This window comes from Hipposideros armiger, unplaced genomic scaffold, assembly GCF_001890085.2.
Source record: "Hipposideros armiger isolate ML-2016 unplaced genomic scaffold, ASM189008v1 scaffold_169, whole genome shotgun sequence".
NCBI lineage: Eukaryota > Metazoa > Chordata > Mammalia > Chiroptera > Hipposideridae > Hipposideros > Hipposideros armiger.
The window spans coordinates 1,003,228-1,021,810 of record NW_017731519.1 but is presented as its reverse complement, the minus strand read 5'-3'; the positions used below and the strand labels follow the sequence as shown (position 1 = coordinate 1,021,810).

The 18,583-nt window shown below is 38.9% G+C and overlaps 1 protein-coding gene across 3 annotated transcripts in view; it reads right to left on the bottom strand.

Annotated features, from left to right (window-relative positions):
• Positions 1 to 18,583, bottom strand: part of TTK (TTK protein kinase) — a 70,188-nt gene that overhangs the window by 38,722 nt on the left and 12,883 nt on the right. For 2 of the 3 annotated variants that reach the window (XM_019651913.1, XM_019651915.1), the window contains exon 1: positions 1,218 to 1,330. The exons of the other annotated variant lie outside the window; for it this stretch is intronic. The gene's annotated coding sequence lies outside the window, so the exon portion shown is untranslated. Of the gene's footprint in view, positions 1 to 1,217; positions 1,331 to 18,583 lie in introns of those variants that run through there. 3 annotated transcript variants of the gene reach the window in all.

The window sequence follows — 18,583 nt, the reverse complement described above, 5'->3', positions numbered from 1 at the left end:
CCACAGGGGCTGCAGCCTACGCCGTCGCTGGTGACCCACAGCAGCCCAGCCCCAGGTTGAGCTGTTGTTCAGCATCTTAGTTGTAGAGGGCAGTGTCACTGGCCCTCATGTGGGATCTGAACAGGGGCCCTCTGGCATCCCAAGCCAGTTCTTAACCAACGTGCCACTCGGCCGGCCCTAAACACGTTTTAATGCAAATATTATTAAGGTAGTATTTGTGAAGCCATGTGCACAAAAACAACTGCACATATTTAAAAACTGTCCATGAAGCTTTCCAATCAGCTAAGTATGTATTTTCTTCCCCACAGAACTTCCATGAAGCCATTGCACGACACAAAAAATTGCTGCCCCCCTTTAAAGCTTTCCATTTTTCTTCTACACACTGATGCCTCCCTTTCACTCATTTTCATTTATTTTCTCCGCCTCATCTGCAAATTCTGCCATTAAAAAAAAATGTGATGGAATGTTTGTTTGGATTCTGTTAGTGGCCTTTAGACATACAGAATCCTTTTGGTAATGTGAATAACCATTCCTTTATTCATCTGCTTTATATGAGTAAACCTGCATAATGCCAAGTGCTTCCAAAGCAGAAAATATATAACATCACAGCCCTTTATTGATAAGTGGGATCTCAGCAGGCTTGTTCTTGCGCATATCTGGCAGAATTAATGATTTGCTAATGTAATCACTCTAATACCAAGACTACTGTAATTTATATAATGCCGAGCACTTGCTCATCTGCATTGTGGTAATGTTTGGTCAGCAAAGTGTCTACAGTCTTCTTGTCAATTTCGTCTTTGTAATTCTTAAACATCAACCCAGTAACCCAGTGTCGCTGGTATCAACGCCACCAATGACCTTAATAAAAAGGAGCGATGATAAAGTAGGCATCTAGATATCATCTCTTGAAGTCAGGTTCGAAAGGTAACTGTCACAACACAGCCGCCATCTCCTCCCTCTGTTCTAAAACACCAGACAACAGAGGAAGTGTCTTTAGGGAGATGATCTAGTGTCCCCAAACTCTCCCCAGGTGCCCCACCAAGCCCTCTTCCCAGAGAGGGCTACACCCGCCTCTGGCTTCCGGGATCAACAAAATCTCGGGCAACACCCGGTGGGTTGGAGGAGGCGGCGAGAGCTCCTCTCCCCCTCCAGCTCGTTTAGCCGCGCCCTACGTCTATCCGGCTCCGAGCCGCCCCCGCCTCGCCCCCACCACTTACCGTCCCGCGCGGCCAAAGAGCCTACACCACCAGCCGCCGCCGTCCCCCGTGCACTTAAAACGCCGAGCTCACCGCCAGAAAGCCGAGTAGAGACGAAAAACTGGAATCCTAGCCCTTCCCCACAAACACGTTTGAATTTTCCCCGCCGCTACTGCCGCGGCCTCCTATTGGTCGGTGCTGGTCAGGTGGAAGCGTCTGCTGTGATTGGTTTGCGTGCGTCGGCACCGCCCCCACCCTCTGCGACCGGTGAGGCCCGCCCAGGGAAGGTCCTCGTCCTGACTGCGCCCGCGCGGCACCGGGAGCCGGCTTTCCCGCACCTTCCAGTTTAGCCAGACCAAATCATTTTCGGGGAGGGAGCCATTCCTGGGTAGAGTTACCCGGTGAGTGGGAAACAGGGGCGGGACCGCTGCTCTCAGCAGCTGGATCCAAAAGGTGCCCTGTGAGTTGGTCCTTCCCGCCGACCACTACCCCACTCCTGCATCTTCCACGCTCTTCACTGCCGAGCTTAGGGAGGATGTGGCAAGAAATGCTGGTTTCAGAGCTACCGTCAGTCCTGCCGCCAGCTCAAAAATCTCAGTGCTTTGTCTTGAGCTCCCATTTGTGTCCTTATTCTACTCTTAAGTGATTCTATGGTCCTGCCCTTCGTCAGAATTCTGCGCACAACTCAGATGCCCATCATGACTGCCAGGTCTGAACTCGACTTATCAGCTCCCCTCCATCCGCCTGTCCCACGTAAGGGCTCAAGGTGTCCTTAGGGAAAGGTCACTTCTCGAGTAATCTGCTCAGGTGCGGGGCTCTGATAAGTGGCTCTGTGATCCAAGACAGCAAGATGTCTGCTGTACCAGCATCATGACATGCTCTATGGTAGGACAGGTTGTTTCCTTTTGTGTATGTGTAGGAAACTAACCGCAGCTGCCATTTATTAAATACAAAGCTGCTCTTAGAACCCTCGCGTTCCCAGCTCTGGCTAGCATGAAAGCCCTTTGTCCCTTATGCGCCTTTCCATACCTGCCGGCTTTGTATTTTTTGCTTCAGCATAGCAAAACGATTTGCTACACGGTATCATGGTTGGCTAATCACCACCTTTGCACAGTTGCATCTAACACTGACTTTAGTCGGAAGGAATTTCCTATCTCACCCATTCTTGTTGATCTCTTAGGGGCCTGATCTCAAAATTCATTTTCCTGAAAATATTGCTGCTGATAACCTCACCCTAACACTTGTTTCTGTGCATTGCAACTAAATACAATGTGGTATTGAGTCCTAGACCAGAGAGAACACACTAATGGAAAAACTGACGAAATCCAAATAATAAATAGCTGAGGTTTAGTTAACAGTAATGTACCAGTGTTGGCTTCTTAATTTGAACAAATGTACAACAGTAATGTAGGATCTTAACAGTAGGGAAACTGAGTGAAGGGTATACGCCAACTATCTGTACTATCTTTGAAACTTTTCTATAAATTAAAAATTACTCCAAAATTTAAAAAAAAGATTAAAATTTAATTTTACCTGTTTCCTTTTACTTTTTTAATTTGGCTTTTGAAAATTACATATGTGGCTTCCACTGAATTTCCACTGGACCGCAATGGTCTATAAAATCCTGTAGTTTCATCTGTCTGACCTGTTTATTGTGTTTATTTTTTGGTCTCTCCACCCCCTACCCTATTAGAATGTAAACTCCATAAGTGCAGGAATTTATGTCTACTTTGTTCATTAAAATATCCTTAGTGCATAGAATGGTGTCTGCTACATTGTAGGCATTCAATCATTGTTAGCCAAATACTAACATTTATGCTTATTAGAGTATATCAGAATCCTATTTCCAAGAAGTATATAAAACACATTTGTATACTTCTTGAGGACAGGAAACATTAACCATTTATACTTCTTGTAAATGCTCAAGAAACCTTTGTGTCTTACACACTCTCAGCAGCTATTTATTGACAGACAATGTCATTACAAGCTATTGAGAAACAGTAGGTACAATTCTTGGATAAATGTTATATTGATTGTATAAATGTGAGATATGTAACAATATACCATATTAGGATGAATAGTTTCACTGTAGTATTTAGTTCCCTACTTATGAGGGTGGCCATAGCTCTCCTACTTTACGCAGAATCAGTGCCTGATTCCTCTATCCAAACAGATTTTGATCCTTAACTGTTGCTCATCTAGACCATTGCAATAATAGACCAATGAGGAGTCACCAATAAAGAGAATAAGGAAGAAAAGTTCCAGTCAAGATAATATTATACCACAATTACTCATTTGGCTTAAAACCAGCTTCATTTGACAGTGAATAAACTTGTTTATTTTCAGAGTCAAGCCTTCTACAGAACAATATAATTCACCAAAGGATTTTGATTTTATGTTGAGATGGGAAAGTTTTACATTTTTTTTACATAAATAAAAGCTTGGACCACGTAACTTTGGCATTATCATCATGTCACATTTTTTGCTAATCTGATGATTTTCTGTCAACACATTTGCCTTTATAATTCAATTATTGAAGTCATTGTTATGAGTTCACTAAGTCCCAAACGTTAGTTTCAGAAACTTTTTCCCATATTTGGTTTTACTTTGTACATGTGCAGAGGTTAAATTTCTAATTAATAATAAATCTAGTTCTCACAGCATGTAATCAGTTATTCACTGCTTCCTGGTGATTTATTTGGGGATAATATGTTATTAGTGTACCTGATTTTGGTGCATATAGGAATGGTGTGAACCTATAAGAATGGTGAGAGCCTGAACGAATAATGTCAGGAAAGCTACATAGCACAGAATGGACCAAGTCTTACCCAAAAGAAGAAAAAAAATGCTAAGGGACAGCTGACAAATTGGAGTTTTCAAAGGAAAGGAAGGAGAACTGAAAAATATATTTGAAGAAAAAAATAGCCAAAATATATCCATATATGACAAAAACTGTTAATCAACAAATTGAAGAAATACAACAAATCCCAACATAAGAAATTTTGTAAAAATTACACCTAGGTGCATAATTAAATTGCTCAAAACTAGTGATAAAGAGAAAAATCTTAAAAAGCACTAAAAAAAAAAAGACACATTATATAAAAAGAAACCATCTTAAGGATGACAGCAGAAACAATATAAGCCTGGAGACAGGGAGCAATATCTTTAAAAGACTGAAAGAAAAAAAAATTATCAAACTAGAATTGTATACCCTGTAAAAGTATCTTTCACTATGATGGAAAAATAAGGATGGTTTCAGACATACAAAAGCCAAAAGAATTCATTACCAGTAGACTTGCACTATAAGAAATGTTACAGGAAGTCCTTTGGTGAGAAAAATTCTGAATCTACATAAAAATGTAAAGAACACTGAAAATGGTAAATATGTGAGTACATAAAAAAACATTTTTCTTATTTTAAAAATCTCTTTAAAATATTAAATGACTAAAATAAAAACCATAATGACAGTGTATTGTCAGATTTATGACAGAAGTAAAACATGACAATAATAGCACTAAGACCAGGAGGGGGGAATTGGAAGTATATTGTTCAAGGTTTTTCTACTGTGTGTAAAGTGGTATGTTGCTTGTGATAAGTTTAGAAACCCATTCTATAAACCCCTACTATCCATTAGTGTAGCCACTAGCTATAAATAGATCTCGAGTACTTGAAATGTTACTAGTCCAAAAGGAAATGTGCTGTACATATAAAATACACACCAGATTTCAAAGACATAGTGTGAAAAATAATATAAAATGTATCATTGATATTTTAATATTGCTACAGGTTAAAATAGTAATTTAGGTATATTGGATTAAATAAAAATTGTATCAATTAATTGCACCTGCTTCTTTTAACTTCTTTTTAATGTGGCTATTAGAAAACTTATAAATTACATATGTGGCTCACATTTTATTTTGTTGTTTTTTATTTTATTTTTAAGATTTCATTGGGGAATTGAGGGAGGGAACAGCGTTGGGGAATCGGGGAAGGGGAACAGACAAGTTGCTGTCCTTTTGTTCTTTAGTTGTAGAGGATGTTGCTTCACTGGCCCATGTTGGTACTGTGATCATTGCGCTCTTCCTGGCTGAGGCAGATTGGTCACCAGCCATCGGACGGCTGCTCACGGCAGCTCATAGCAGCTCACGCTGCCAGCTGCTCACACTGGCTACCGGCCACTCACGGTAGCTTATGGCAGCCCACTGCAGCAGGTGCTGCAGCCTACACTGTCGCCAGTGACTCACGGTAGTCCAGCTCCAGGTCGAGCTGTTGTTCACCATGTTAGCTGTAGAGGGCAGTGTCACTGGCCCATGTGGGATCCGAACCGGTGGCCCTGATGCACAGAGCTCGAGCTCCCAAGCAAACTCTTAACCAATAAGCCACTCGGCCGGCCATATGGCTCACATTTTATATCTATTGGATAGTGTTACTAGCAACTGTAAAGCAACCATTAAAAAGCAACAAAACAAAAACAAAAAAGCTAACAAATAAAAAAAAGTTATGGTTAATCGTTGAACAAAAGGGGGAAAATTAAAATATTCCATTAATCAAAATGAAGCAGAAAATCATGACCGAGATAAAAAGAACAGATGAGAAAAATAGAAAATTATAGATTAAAATCCAACTCTATCAATAATCACATAAATTGTACATGATCAAAACATGTCCTGAAAAGGGTAGAGATTTTCATATTGAATAAAAGGCAAGTCCCAACTATCTTTTGCCTACAATACACCCACTTTAAATATGAAGACACAAATAGGATAAAAGTAAAAGAATGGAAAAAGATATACCATGTTAACACTGCTAAATACAGAAGCAGAAAGTCCTAACTTGGAAGAGGCCTGTGAAAATAGACTTAAAGAGTTTTTGACCATCTAGGTAAATGATCTTTGATCTCTGATCTAGAATGTTTTTTGAATGTGTCCTCAGACATGGATCCAGAATGGAAACTTGGGAGAAGTAAGTGCATCTGCTGGAAATCTAGATCAAATGCTTTAACACTGTCCCAGATTCTAATAAGTTTTTAGACAGCTGTGAAAATCAGCACCTGTTTCTCTCTTAATGATCAAGAGTAGTTTTTGACACATTTCAAAGCAATGGATTGAATACAAAAATCTATTAAAACAGGCTTAGAGAGTTCAGAGTTGCTAACAACTAAAATGTCTCTGCCAAAACTTCACAATGGAGAAATGGGATTTAATTGGAATCATTTGCCACATGAGTGGAATAAGTACTCTGACTACCAACACCAACATCATTCACCATGACCTCAGGTCATGGATCTGGAAAGGAGAAGAGAAAGTAAAACAAGAAAGAGAAAAGGAAAATAAACATGGAAAATGCCCTCCTATTATGTACTCCGTCAAGGAAAGAGCTAAGATGAGAGCCCTTCTTGGTATAGTAAAGTGATCAAATTTTCAAATGAGCCAAAGGAACATGGGAAAAAAGAGCTATCTTTAGGGTACAGATATGTATTAGCTTGGGTTTCCATGCAAAATACTATAGACTGGGTGGCTTAAACAACAGACATTTATTTTCTCACAGTTCTAGGGGCTGGAAGTCCAAGATCAGCATGCCAACAGAGTTAGTGTGTGGTGAGAGGAATAAAGCCTTGCCCCCCAGGTTAGTGGTGAGAGTGGCAGCCATGATGATAACTGAATGGGTCATCCTTCCCTTTTCTTGAAGGATAACACATGTTCAGTTAAACACTGAATAGCTCTGTTTTCTTGTCCTGCAGAATCCTGGAATTTTGACAGCCTTGCTTCACTCTGTCCTGTTTTCTCTTTCTCTGTCTTAGCTGACAGTGTTTCTGCTAGTATAACCTGATCCTTAGTCCTAGCCACAAATGAGGTAGCTGACGAAATCTGTGGGTAATCTCTGTTTGGAGTAATTGTCCAACCACATGCTTGGTGTTCTCTTCAGAACAAGCTTTCTCATTTTTTGTAGTAAGAATAGACTAAGAACTTTCCAAACCTTCAAGATGTGATATATATTGCTTAACAATTCCTTCAATTTGTCTCTCTCCTTTTGCATTTTACTATAAGTAATAAGGAGAGACAAGGCTGCACCTTCACCTTCAACAGTTTGCTTAGGAATCTCCTCTGCTAAATATCTAAGATCCCCTTGCAAGTTCTACCAAAACACTAGAATACAATTCAGGCAAGTTCCTTGTCATTTTATAACAAAGATCATCTTTCCTCCAGTTTCCAATAACATGGTCCCCATTTTTGTCTGAGGCCTCACCCAAATGACCATTAACATCTATATTTCTACCAACAGTCCCTTCAGGGCAATGTAGTGTTTTTTTTTTGGAATGCACCTCAAAACTCTTCTAGCTTTCACCCATCACCCAGTTCCAAAGCCACCTCCACATTTTTAAGTACTTGTTGCATCAGCACTCCACTTCACAGTACTAAAGCCTGCATTAATTTGCTAGGGCTGCCATAACAAAATACCATGAACAGTTGGCTTAAACATCAGAAACTTATTTTCCCACAGTTCTGGAGGCTGGAAGCCTAAGATCAAGGTGCCAGCTGGGTTCGTTTCTGATTAGGCCTCTATTCAGCTTGCAGATGGCACCTTCTCAGTGTGTCCTCAAATGGCTTTTCCTTTGTGTGCAGGTGGAAAAAGTAAGAGAGAGATATCTGGTACCTTCTCTTATAAGGACACATGACATTGGGGGTTAGGATTTCAACATAGGAATTTTAGGGGGACACAAACATTCCATCTATAACATCTATAACAACTGGCTAATATATAGTGATTAATATAGTTATACATTAGTATATACAGTGACTAATGTATAACATGTATAATGTATAACATATATAATTATAATATGTAAAACTACATAAACACACTCATTTAATGGTGGGTGAATAAATGAAAGCAAAATAAACACAAATGAGTAATCTCACAGGAAAGAACCAAATATTTTAAAAATGTTTAAAGGATATTTTGAAGATGGAGTGGTATTCTATATTTTAGCCTGTTTGTGATTCACTCTACCTGCTAATGCTGCTTTTCATTTCTTTGAAAATTCCACATTCCTCCATGATTTCCGAGAGCCCCTTGAGTTTTGCACAGGTGTTCATGTATAAGAACATGCAGCTACTACACAGCATTGTAATCATCTTCCTTTGTGTGCTTAATCCACACCTCTCAGGATCCTATCAGGTCTGCAGGACATCTCTGCCATTCCCCCCATTGCATTACTGTGGTTGAGGCTATTAAATCATGGGTTGGATGTGTATATTTGCTAAATTCCTCAGCATAGGGCTGCTCTAATGTGAAAGGTAGGCCAGTGGAAGTTTGACCTCCATGAACCTCCTGGGAGAGGAAGTTGCTAGCTAGTTGCTCTTGGTATAGAAAGCCTCCAGCTTTCTATAGGAGGAAACCAAAGCCTTCTCAGTGTCTCAGAGGTGTCCTATCTTATGTTCCCTGGAGTAGACGGGAGTTTGAGTCAATGAGGAAACATCACACTTCGAGTGTGAAGAGTGAGCTTTGTGGTAGGTCACTGAGTAGTGGCACTTGGCATTTTTTCTTTAGGACCAACTCTAAAGAATTTAAGTTTCTTGAGCATTGGGGGAGAGTGCTGTTAGAAAATGGAAATGAAAAATCTCTGCACGTGTTAATATAATTTCTCAGATCATGAGTCACCTGCTTATAACATGCATAGCCTTCCTATAACTTAGATGGGAAACCACGCTCATTACCAAAGTCTCTAGGGCCATGCATGATTTGGCCCTTTCTAATTTTCCAAGCCCTCCTCATTACCCTCTTTCCCCTCTCTCTCTCACTAAGCTCTAGCTCACTGGTCTCCTCTCAGTTCCTTGGACACACTGAAATATGTCCTGCCTAAGGACCCCACCTTTTACTGTCGCTTATCTGCAATCTTCAGTGTTTGGCTCTTTTCCATCTTTTAGGGCCCTGTTCAAATATCACTGCTTTACTGAGGCCTTTCAGTTGTTCATCATGTCATCATGCTTATTCCCTTCATAGTATTTATCACTATTTGTAGTTCTCCTGTTCATTTATTTATCAATGTGTTTATTACCTATCCCCTCCAACCAAGTAAGCACTTTGAGATTAAATTCCTTCTTTGCATACTTGTCCATCTATGCTAAAAGCACTGAATTGTATATAGCATATTATAGCTAGTTAATAAAAATTGTTGAATGAATAAATGACTGAGTTTGTCTTGCTCACCAGGTTATGAGGTCTATAAGAACTGGATCAAAATACATTTTGCTTACTGCTATATCCCCCCACACAGAGGATGTACATAATGATTATTGTTGAATAAAAATGATAGGAAAGTAATAATTCAAGAGGCACCACTAAAAACCTGAGGCTAAACCACTTTGACCAGATAGTACAGTTGTTCCCCACTTATCCATGGGAGATACATTTCAAGACCCCAGTGGATGCCTGAAACCATGGATTGTGTGTGTGTGTGTGTGTGTGTGTGTGTGTGTGTAGTGCTTTTCCCCTAAATATATGATGTTTTTCCTATACATACATATCTATGATAAAGTTTAATTTATAAATTAGGCACAGTAAGAGATTAACAACTAATAATATAATACAAGTATAACAATATACTGTAATACAAGTTTTGTGAATGTTGTCTCTCAAAATATCTCATTGTACTGTATGCATCCTTCTTCTTCTTCTTCTTCTTCTTCTTCTTCTTCTTCTTCTTCTTCTTCTTCTTCTTCTTCTTCTTCATGCAATAGTCTGGGATGATAAAATGCCTATATGATGAGTCAAAGTGAGGTGATGACATAGGCATTGTGGCATAGTGTTTGGCTACTATTGACTTGAAAATACATTAGAAGGAGGATCATCTGCTCAAGGTGATTCTGGATCATGGAGCCATGACCATGTCAGTGATTGAATGTCAGGAGCAGACGGTGTCAATGGTTGAACTTGTCAATGGTTGGTACTTGGGGAAATTTAATATTTTCGGACCTTGGTTGACTGTGGGTAACTGAAACGGCGGAAAGTGAAACCGCAGATAAGGGGGGACTACTATAGTTAACTATAGCAGCATCTTCCATCTGTGGGTATGTGAGTCTTCATCTAGTTCTGAAGATACCATGAAAATGCAAGTGGTATGCAGGTTTTCCCAGGACCTCGCCAGCCTGTAAGTGCATCAGGGTCATCTGAAGACTACTAAAATTTCAGGACTTATTCTCCCTATCTGCATAACTGGCCCTCAGCCTCTGAGTCGTTTCCTTTGGAATTTCTTGAAAGTCGCAGAGTGTTTCTTACTTGTAATCAGAAACAAAACTAGCCTCACTGAACACCACACTTCTCTTCCAAGGATCATCACTGCTCTCTCAGATCCTGTTCCTTCAAGCATCTCATTCTTCCATAGACCCTTTTGCTACTCCACTGAGCACAAAGGCCTTTAACACACAGTATGTGGTTCTTAAAATTTCACAGTAATAAAACTTGGTGATATGTAGCAAATTGGGTTTACCTCTCTCTCTTTGATAAATTTCAATCTGAGAGGTAAAAAACATGCAGTATGTGTACAAGGACTGACAATTAAGTTTGCGAACTCATCCTAGAAAATGTGCTACATAGCTTATTGCTGACTTTCACTTTGGTCACTTTCTAAGTACTCCCATTGGGAAACTATGCACCAATGCCAGCGCCTAGTCCACCTTTCAAAGCAATTTTGGAACTCTTTTTCTGGAATGGCCATCAGCGTTGTCGTTGTATTACTCTTGATGTTGTAAATGACATCAAAATGTCTTCCTTTCACTATTTCCTTTATCTTTGGGTAAAGAAAGAAGTCATTGGGGGCCAAATCAGGTGAGTAGGGAGGGTGTCCCAATACAGTTATTTGTTTACTGGCTAAAAACTCCCTCACAGACACTGCTTTGTGAGCTGGTGCATTGTCGTGATGCAAGAGCTCCTTTGGGACCATTTTTGCACACCTTTCTCATGCCAAGATTTTCAGCTAAGATTTTCCTGTTTCTCTGTCGATGCTAACTTGGTCTGCTATGCTTCTCACAGTCAACCAATAATTTTGATGCACAATTCAATGAATTTTTGCAATGTTTTCATCAGTTCTGCTGATTACTGGCCGCCCTGACCTCTCTTCATCAGTAACACATTCTCTCCCCTTAGAAAAACATTTAATCCATTTGTATACTGCTGCTTTCTTCATGGCATAAACTTGGACTAACATGTCCCTGATTTCAATTCCACTTTTGTCAAGTTTAACAAGAAATTTAATGTTTGCTCATTGCTCTAATTCAAGCTCAGACATTGTCACAACGGCACACAAAAACATGCAACAACAATAATGAACGCCACTCAGCAAGACACCGCCACACATTGTTACGAACACAACTGTGAGAAACAAATATACCAAGGTTATGAAACCTTACCGAGCTGTTTGTACACTGCTGCCAATGTAAACGCACAGTGGAAAGTTCGCAAACTAAATTGTAAGACCTCAAATGTACCTTAATGTTTTATGGAGTCCTCAGTCAATGCTTTTTTAGCTTTTGCATATTGTCCATACTTAGCTTAAGACCCAGACATGAACATATGAGACTGGGCTGGAAACAAAGCTATACTCAGAATCTCTTTGCTCTTCTGAGGATTAAGGGTTTGTTACTGGCGAGCTCATTGCACCGCCCTCCTTCCACCCTCAGAGTGAGCTCTCTCCAAGAAGACTCTAGAGCCCCTTTCAGTTTGACTTCTCTGTCAGAATATCTCATAATTTACCCCAAGTACCTAGTAGCTCAAGCAGGCGACAAAAAGTCAAACTCTTTCCCCAAAGTTTCTTCAGACCCTGGGAAAATACTCTGGCCTCACAAACCCCACACACGCTTGTATGGGCCTGAACTTGCGGGAATTGCAGCCCAGGTTCAAACTGAAGCTTTGCTATCCTGATGGACAAGAAACTCTTCATTGAACTCAGTAGTGACAAACCTTCAAATCACATAAAGCCCCCTCACACCCTTGGCAGTAAAGGCAGCCAGCAGCAACAGAGACCATGAGATGGCAGCAAAAGCAATTTAAGGCCACCAAAGGGAACACAAAAGCCAATCACCACACATATTCTGCTAAGGACAAGGAGAAATTTGGGTTTCCAGCAATTCTGCTGAAATTCCTCCATGATATTCCTCAAACTGGGGACATTAATTACTTATTATTAACAATATATAGACTGGAAGGACATAACATTGATATAGCTTCTATATTTGGATGACAGAACTGTGGTGCTTTTTCTAAATAAAGTTTAGCTTTTATACTTCCTTACACTATTTTCACAATTAAAAGACAAGGGGAAAAAGTGAAGGTTGCTGTTATACTTGTATATCTGTGAACCTGACTATTCTAAGATCATCAGCACAGCAACGACCTCTTATTCAAACCAAGAATTAATCATTAATTCTCTCTAATTCCTTGTTCAGTTTGTGAATATATGTGTTAAAAGCCATAACATAGGAAGAGCAGAATCTCAGTTCACAGATTCAAAAGTACAAAAATCATCATATTTGTTTATAATCTATAAATCACTTGAAATCCAACTCTATGCCCCATTCTTATAAGCTGGTGGGGCTTTCAGTAATAATTGGGGCTCCACCTACCCAAGGCTATACCTGTGTCTTTTGTATGACTAAGACTTTGGAGGGCCCCAGACATCAAGCATTCGCTCACACTGATTACTGCTGAAGTGCCAAGATATTTCCAGTGGACCTCTTGCTTTGGTCCACATTCAGGGCCCTGGAATCATTAGTAAGACTGAGGGTATCTATGCAGAAAGTGCAGCTTTCTCAGTGCCCCCAGGAGAAACCAGCTCCACTAGGGTCTTGCCACCTACACCTCTGAGGTAAGGAAATACATTAATTCATAGAGAATGTTTATAACAACTAAAAGATAATTAACTTTGTAATACAAAGATGTGATAATAAACAATAAACAGTATTCTGAAATTCTAAAATAATTTCTGCAGATTAAATATAAGACACAGAATAGTCTAAAGTCTCTATCATCTATCTATCTATCTATCTATCCATCCATCCATCCATCTAATCTAACCTAAAATTATCTTCAAATTGTGTCTCCCATGAGGGGCCAGAATTAACTCATTATCTGAATACATAGAGTAGCTCAAGACCTTTCTTCCGTTAGTTAAGAAAAAAAAATTAATACGCTATTTTATTCTAATAACTTGGGTCCTGAAATTTTCTCCTTACACTATTAAATGCCCTAACACTTTCATATTGTTATTTATTTCAAAGCTTCTTAAGGATTTCATTCACTTGAGCACGCAGATGCGGCAAGGTGTTCATCTGGGGATAAAGTCACCCACCCACACACAACCTCTTGCACAACCACGTGTACACACAGGTCTGATTAGAGTTCCACTTGAGCCATGGACATCCAGGAGAGTGACTGCGGCACCTAACAGAGGCTCACTTCCTGCTTTACCTGATAGGACAAGGTTGCACAGGGCGTGTCCAGCAGATGGACTAGTCTTGTCGGAATGGAACCCACAGGTGCCTCAGGGGCGAAGAAGAGAGCTACAAGGTCCCTTTCTTCTCAAAGCAGTCAACATGAGAAACACTAAGAGGCTCCTTTCCCATTGACTCTGCAGATGAGTGCAGGAAGGAGGGACAATTAGAAGAAAAGCAGACCTTGGTAAAATGGTAATGTTTATTTTGACAACATAGGTATAGATGTCTTATAGAAAATAACTCATCTGATTTTTAAAAATGGAAGGAAAGAGAAAGAGAAATAGGAATTCATGAGGGAAAATACATCACTCAAATTAGTGAGTACAACTGATTAGGTTAAAAAAAAGTTTCTTTGAAATGGTACTTTGAGTTTCAATATTTAATAATCAGTGATTTAGATTTCTGAATTGTAGCCACTCGGGAAATAAACATATCTTACTATATTATCTTAGCAAATAAACCTATATCAATATGTAATGATACTAGTAATACTAGCAATCAGTCCTAACTTCCTGAAGGAATATCAAGAGTAAAACCAAAAATGGTAATGTTTTATTTTTGTAAGTAACTTTATAGTTTTTAAAGTGCTTTCACTTAAATGGTCTCATTGATCCTCACATCAGTTTATGAGCTAGGCAGCACAATTTATTTCATGATTTTGCAGGTAGAGGATTGAAGCTAAGACTAAGTGACTTGCCCTGGGTTCCATGTCTGGGAAATAGCAAAACTCACACTAGAACTCTGGACTTTTACTTCCATTTTTACTTCTGATGGAATGATCATTCATAGCGCTGTAGTTTCTGCCACTGAAAATAGCCTTTAATTTCCAGAGTTGAGTAAAGGTTGTTCATAGATAGGTATAATTTGCAATACTTACTGAATCGCTGCATTTTTGTGTTTGTTCCTTTCAATGTGCTGTTAAAATAATATGTGAATCAATTAAAGAAACAACTGAGTTCACAACTTTCCTTTGGGTTCTCCAAGAGCCTTAGTCCTCAATCACAGTTTAGCTGGCAGATGGCTGAGTGCACCATTTTAAGATTATCACTTGCACCTACTCCACCCTTTGACCCAGTTTCTACCAAAAGTTGGCACTTCAGCTATTATATTGCATATATTGCAGAAGCTTTGAGTTTGCTTAAACCCGTCTGCAATTTTCAACCAGGCTATTTAACTTGCTCTGGAAAAGGCAGAAGCAGGAGTTGTATATGTAAGGACATAGTCAGGTTCATTCTCTCCCCATCCATTTCCTAGACGCATCCCTTTCCATCCAGGCCCAAGAGTCAACGTGCCAATGGGTTGGGCTGGAGACTATATTGGGTCACACTGACCTTAAGAGGGACATATAAATGTTGTCAGCTCTGAAGGATCCCCCAAAGCCATGAAAGCTCCACATGTGACTCTTTCCACAGAAACTATCCTGCTTCTCTTAGAACTTTCTGGTTACCCTGAGACCGCTTTATGATCAGCAAAGGTCCACTGCTATCATTTGTGAGCTCCAGGGCAAGAGTATAAATAGAGGCCCAAATACCACATGTCTAAATATTGTTATAGGTCAGGCTAACAAGCTGTGAAATGAAATATTTTCTCTCTCCCTATTGCAACAATAGTATGTCCATAATAACAAAGTTGAAGTACACGTTTAAAGCTATGGCTCTTTGTTACTGAGAGTTGGCAAAATATAAAAGACATTTGAATTTAATTATTACTCTACATTTTAGGCATTTTTGTTGATGGGCCAGTGATATTTGAATGAATAATAACAAAAAGTATATAATTTATTAGTTATTTATAAATTGATTCACTCCATGAATTTTTCTTACTTTCACTAAGGAAAGACCACTTATTATATTGCTCTAATTAAGACTTAAATAATTTGTGCTCTACTGACAGTAGAGAGCTAAATAATTAAAAATTAATTGTAACTATTCAGAACACAAAATTTGAATATATTTTCATCCAAAGATAAATATAAAACTTAAAATTATTTTACATATACTTTTACAAAAAGTTATTTTCTTCTAAAATATTCAAAACGCCATATTAAAATTAAGTCAAAATACAAATTCTAATGCATTTGAAAACTTTTAATCAAAATTAGTTAAAGTTGAATTTTTAAATTCATTTTAAAAATGTTATTAAATCTTATTAGACATTTTCAGAAAAATAAAACTTCACAATGCTAGCATTAAATTGTGCTATATTAAGAATAAGTATCATACTTCATACATATTATGTCTAGATCAGCATTGACCAATAGAAATATAGTACAAGCCACATATATAATTTTTAATTTTTTTACATTAAAATTTTTTCTACATTAAAAAATTAAAAAGTAAACATTTTAAAAATTATTAGTTTTAATATATTTTATTTACTCTAACATATTAAATATTATTCCAACATGTAATCAATATAACAATACTTAATGAGGTCTTTTACATGCTTTTTTTTTTCATACTAAGTGTTCAAAATTTGCTGTGTAGATACACTTATAGCACTTCCCAGTCGGAGTAGCTATATGTCACGTGCCCAAGAGCCACATGGCTAAGGCTACCATCCTGGACAATGAGTATTCCTTGGTTGCCATGTAAACTATTACCAATACTACATTAATTGGTGAGGGCCTTCAGAATCACAAGCTGAAACACAAAGAGAAGCAAGAAAATTACGTTAATAGGAAGAACTTGGCATGTTAATTAACTTATCTTTCTCTTACCTAAGGACTTCTATCACTCTAATCCTCTGAAGCAATATCCATCTCCAGTGTAGGCAGTGGCACAACCCACAAACCTTCATAGGTACAGGTACCCTTTGTTTCAAAGGACATAGGACAAGAGGTTTGAAGAACCTCCTAGGTTCTCCTTGGGGCCTGAATGGGGTTAGGAACAAGAGTGGATGTTTAGGGTTATAGATCATGCTGTGCAGCACTAAGCACCAGACAGTGAGTTAACAGAGACCCAATGTATTTGTTAATAAATTCATTTGTTCATGTTTTTATGAAAATTGGGGACCCGGGGAGGGGCTGCTCTTGCCTGGTATGAGTGAGAGACTGGACAGAGCAGCCCTCAACCTAGTCGGGATTCCCAGGGGCACATCAGACTAGGAAGGCCCTGAAACAGGCCAGGGTTCTCAGGACTGTGCTAGATGACGGACTGCGAATCCAGGATCACACTAGTTTCTCAGAGTGCTGGGAGTTACTGAAGTGAGTGGCATGAGGATACTCACTGATATATATTTTCCCCCTATGCCAGGGGTCGGCACACTTTTGAGACAGAAGAGCCAATCCTGTCCCTCAAAATTTTGCGAGACCTATAAAACAAATGAAATCACCATTATGTGAATAATATCCTTTAAAATTTTTATAAATGAAACTATGATAATTTCATTTTCATATTCAATTTTACTTCAGAGCTACATGTACGTACCCAAAGAGCTGCACGTGGCTCGTGAGCCGCAGTTTGCCAATCCCTGCCCTATGCTATGCTTCTTGAAGCATTGGCTTCAATATCAAGATTAAACTTGAAAAAAGCAAGAATGGAAGACAGTGAGATATCTTTTAACAGACGCATAAGAAATAATGACTCTGATACAACTTTCTTCACCAACCCTCAAGTTCTCTCTCTCTCACACACTTTCTATACACACACACATACATACAACTCCAGGGGGGGAAAGCATTGTATTGCTCTTAAGTCCCTGTCCCATAAAACATGAACCACAGGTAAAAGTTTATTATGGTGGTAAGACAGAATGCTCAGATCATAGGAAATTCACAACCTCTCAATAAACAACTGGTCACTCAGGCTCCAGGTCTTGTGTCAGTCACCACTGGAACAGAAGCACATCGATTCTAGGTCGAGAAGAAATCAGAGCTTCTCAAGGCCTTTGCATTTATGACTGTTGTTTCCTTCAACTTTCTTCAGAGTTCACTTTTTTGGTAAAGCTCTTTTTCAGCATATTTTAAATGGAATCACCAGGTACTCCACTGTCACCCCAACTCCTACACTGCCTATTTGCCTGCCCTGCTTCCTTTTCTCCACAGCACCTATCAATACCTGAAACAGTGCAGATTTTACTCTTTTAGTTTTTCATATTCTCCACTAAAACCCTCCACAGCAATGAGAGTTACTGCCCAGTTTGTTCACTGCTGTATCCCTAGAACCTAAAACAGGGTCTAACATAACAGAAGCTACTCAGTGACTATTGACTGAATGAATGAATCCATGGCTTTACTGCTCTGGCACTAGGTAGCAATCATCTGTTATTTTTTCCAACTAACATTGAAACCGCAAACCGCCTGTGAAATAGCATAAACCTCTAAAATATGCAGGAATGTAATAAAAAGAAGGCAGTGGACTGGCAAAATGGAAAGAATATATTGGACTGACTAGTAGTTAGAAATCTTCATTTTCATCTTATCTAAGTTACTACCAAACTATAATTTTGGGCAAGTCATATTACTTCCTAACATTTTAAACTCAGCCAGTTCTATACATTTTTTTAAGATTAAATGTATTGGTGTAACATTGGTTAATAACATGATATAAATTCCAGGTATACAATTTTATAATACAACTTCTGTGTACTCCATTGTGTGCTTACCAAAGTCTAGTCTTCTTCCATTACCATGTATTTGACACCCTTTACCCTCCTCAACCTCCCCCTACCCTTTATCCCCTTTGGTAACCATCATTCTTTTGTTTGTGTCTATGAGTTTGTTTGTTTTGTTTTTTGTCTATTGTTTGTTTTATATCCCACATATGACTGAAATCATATGGTTCTTGTCCTTTTCCATCTGACTTATTTCCCTTGGAATAATACTCCAAAATCCACCCATGTTGTCGCAAGTAACAATATTTCATCTTTTCTATGGCTGAATAGTATTCCATTGTA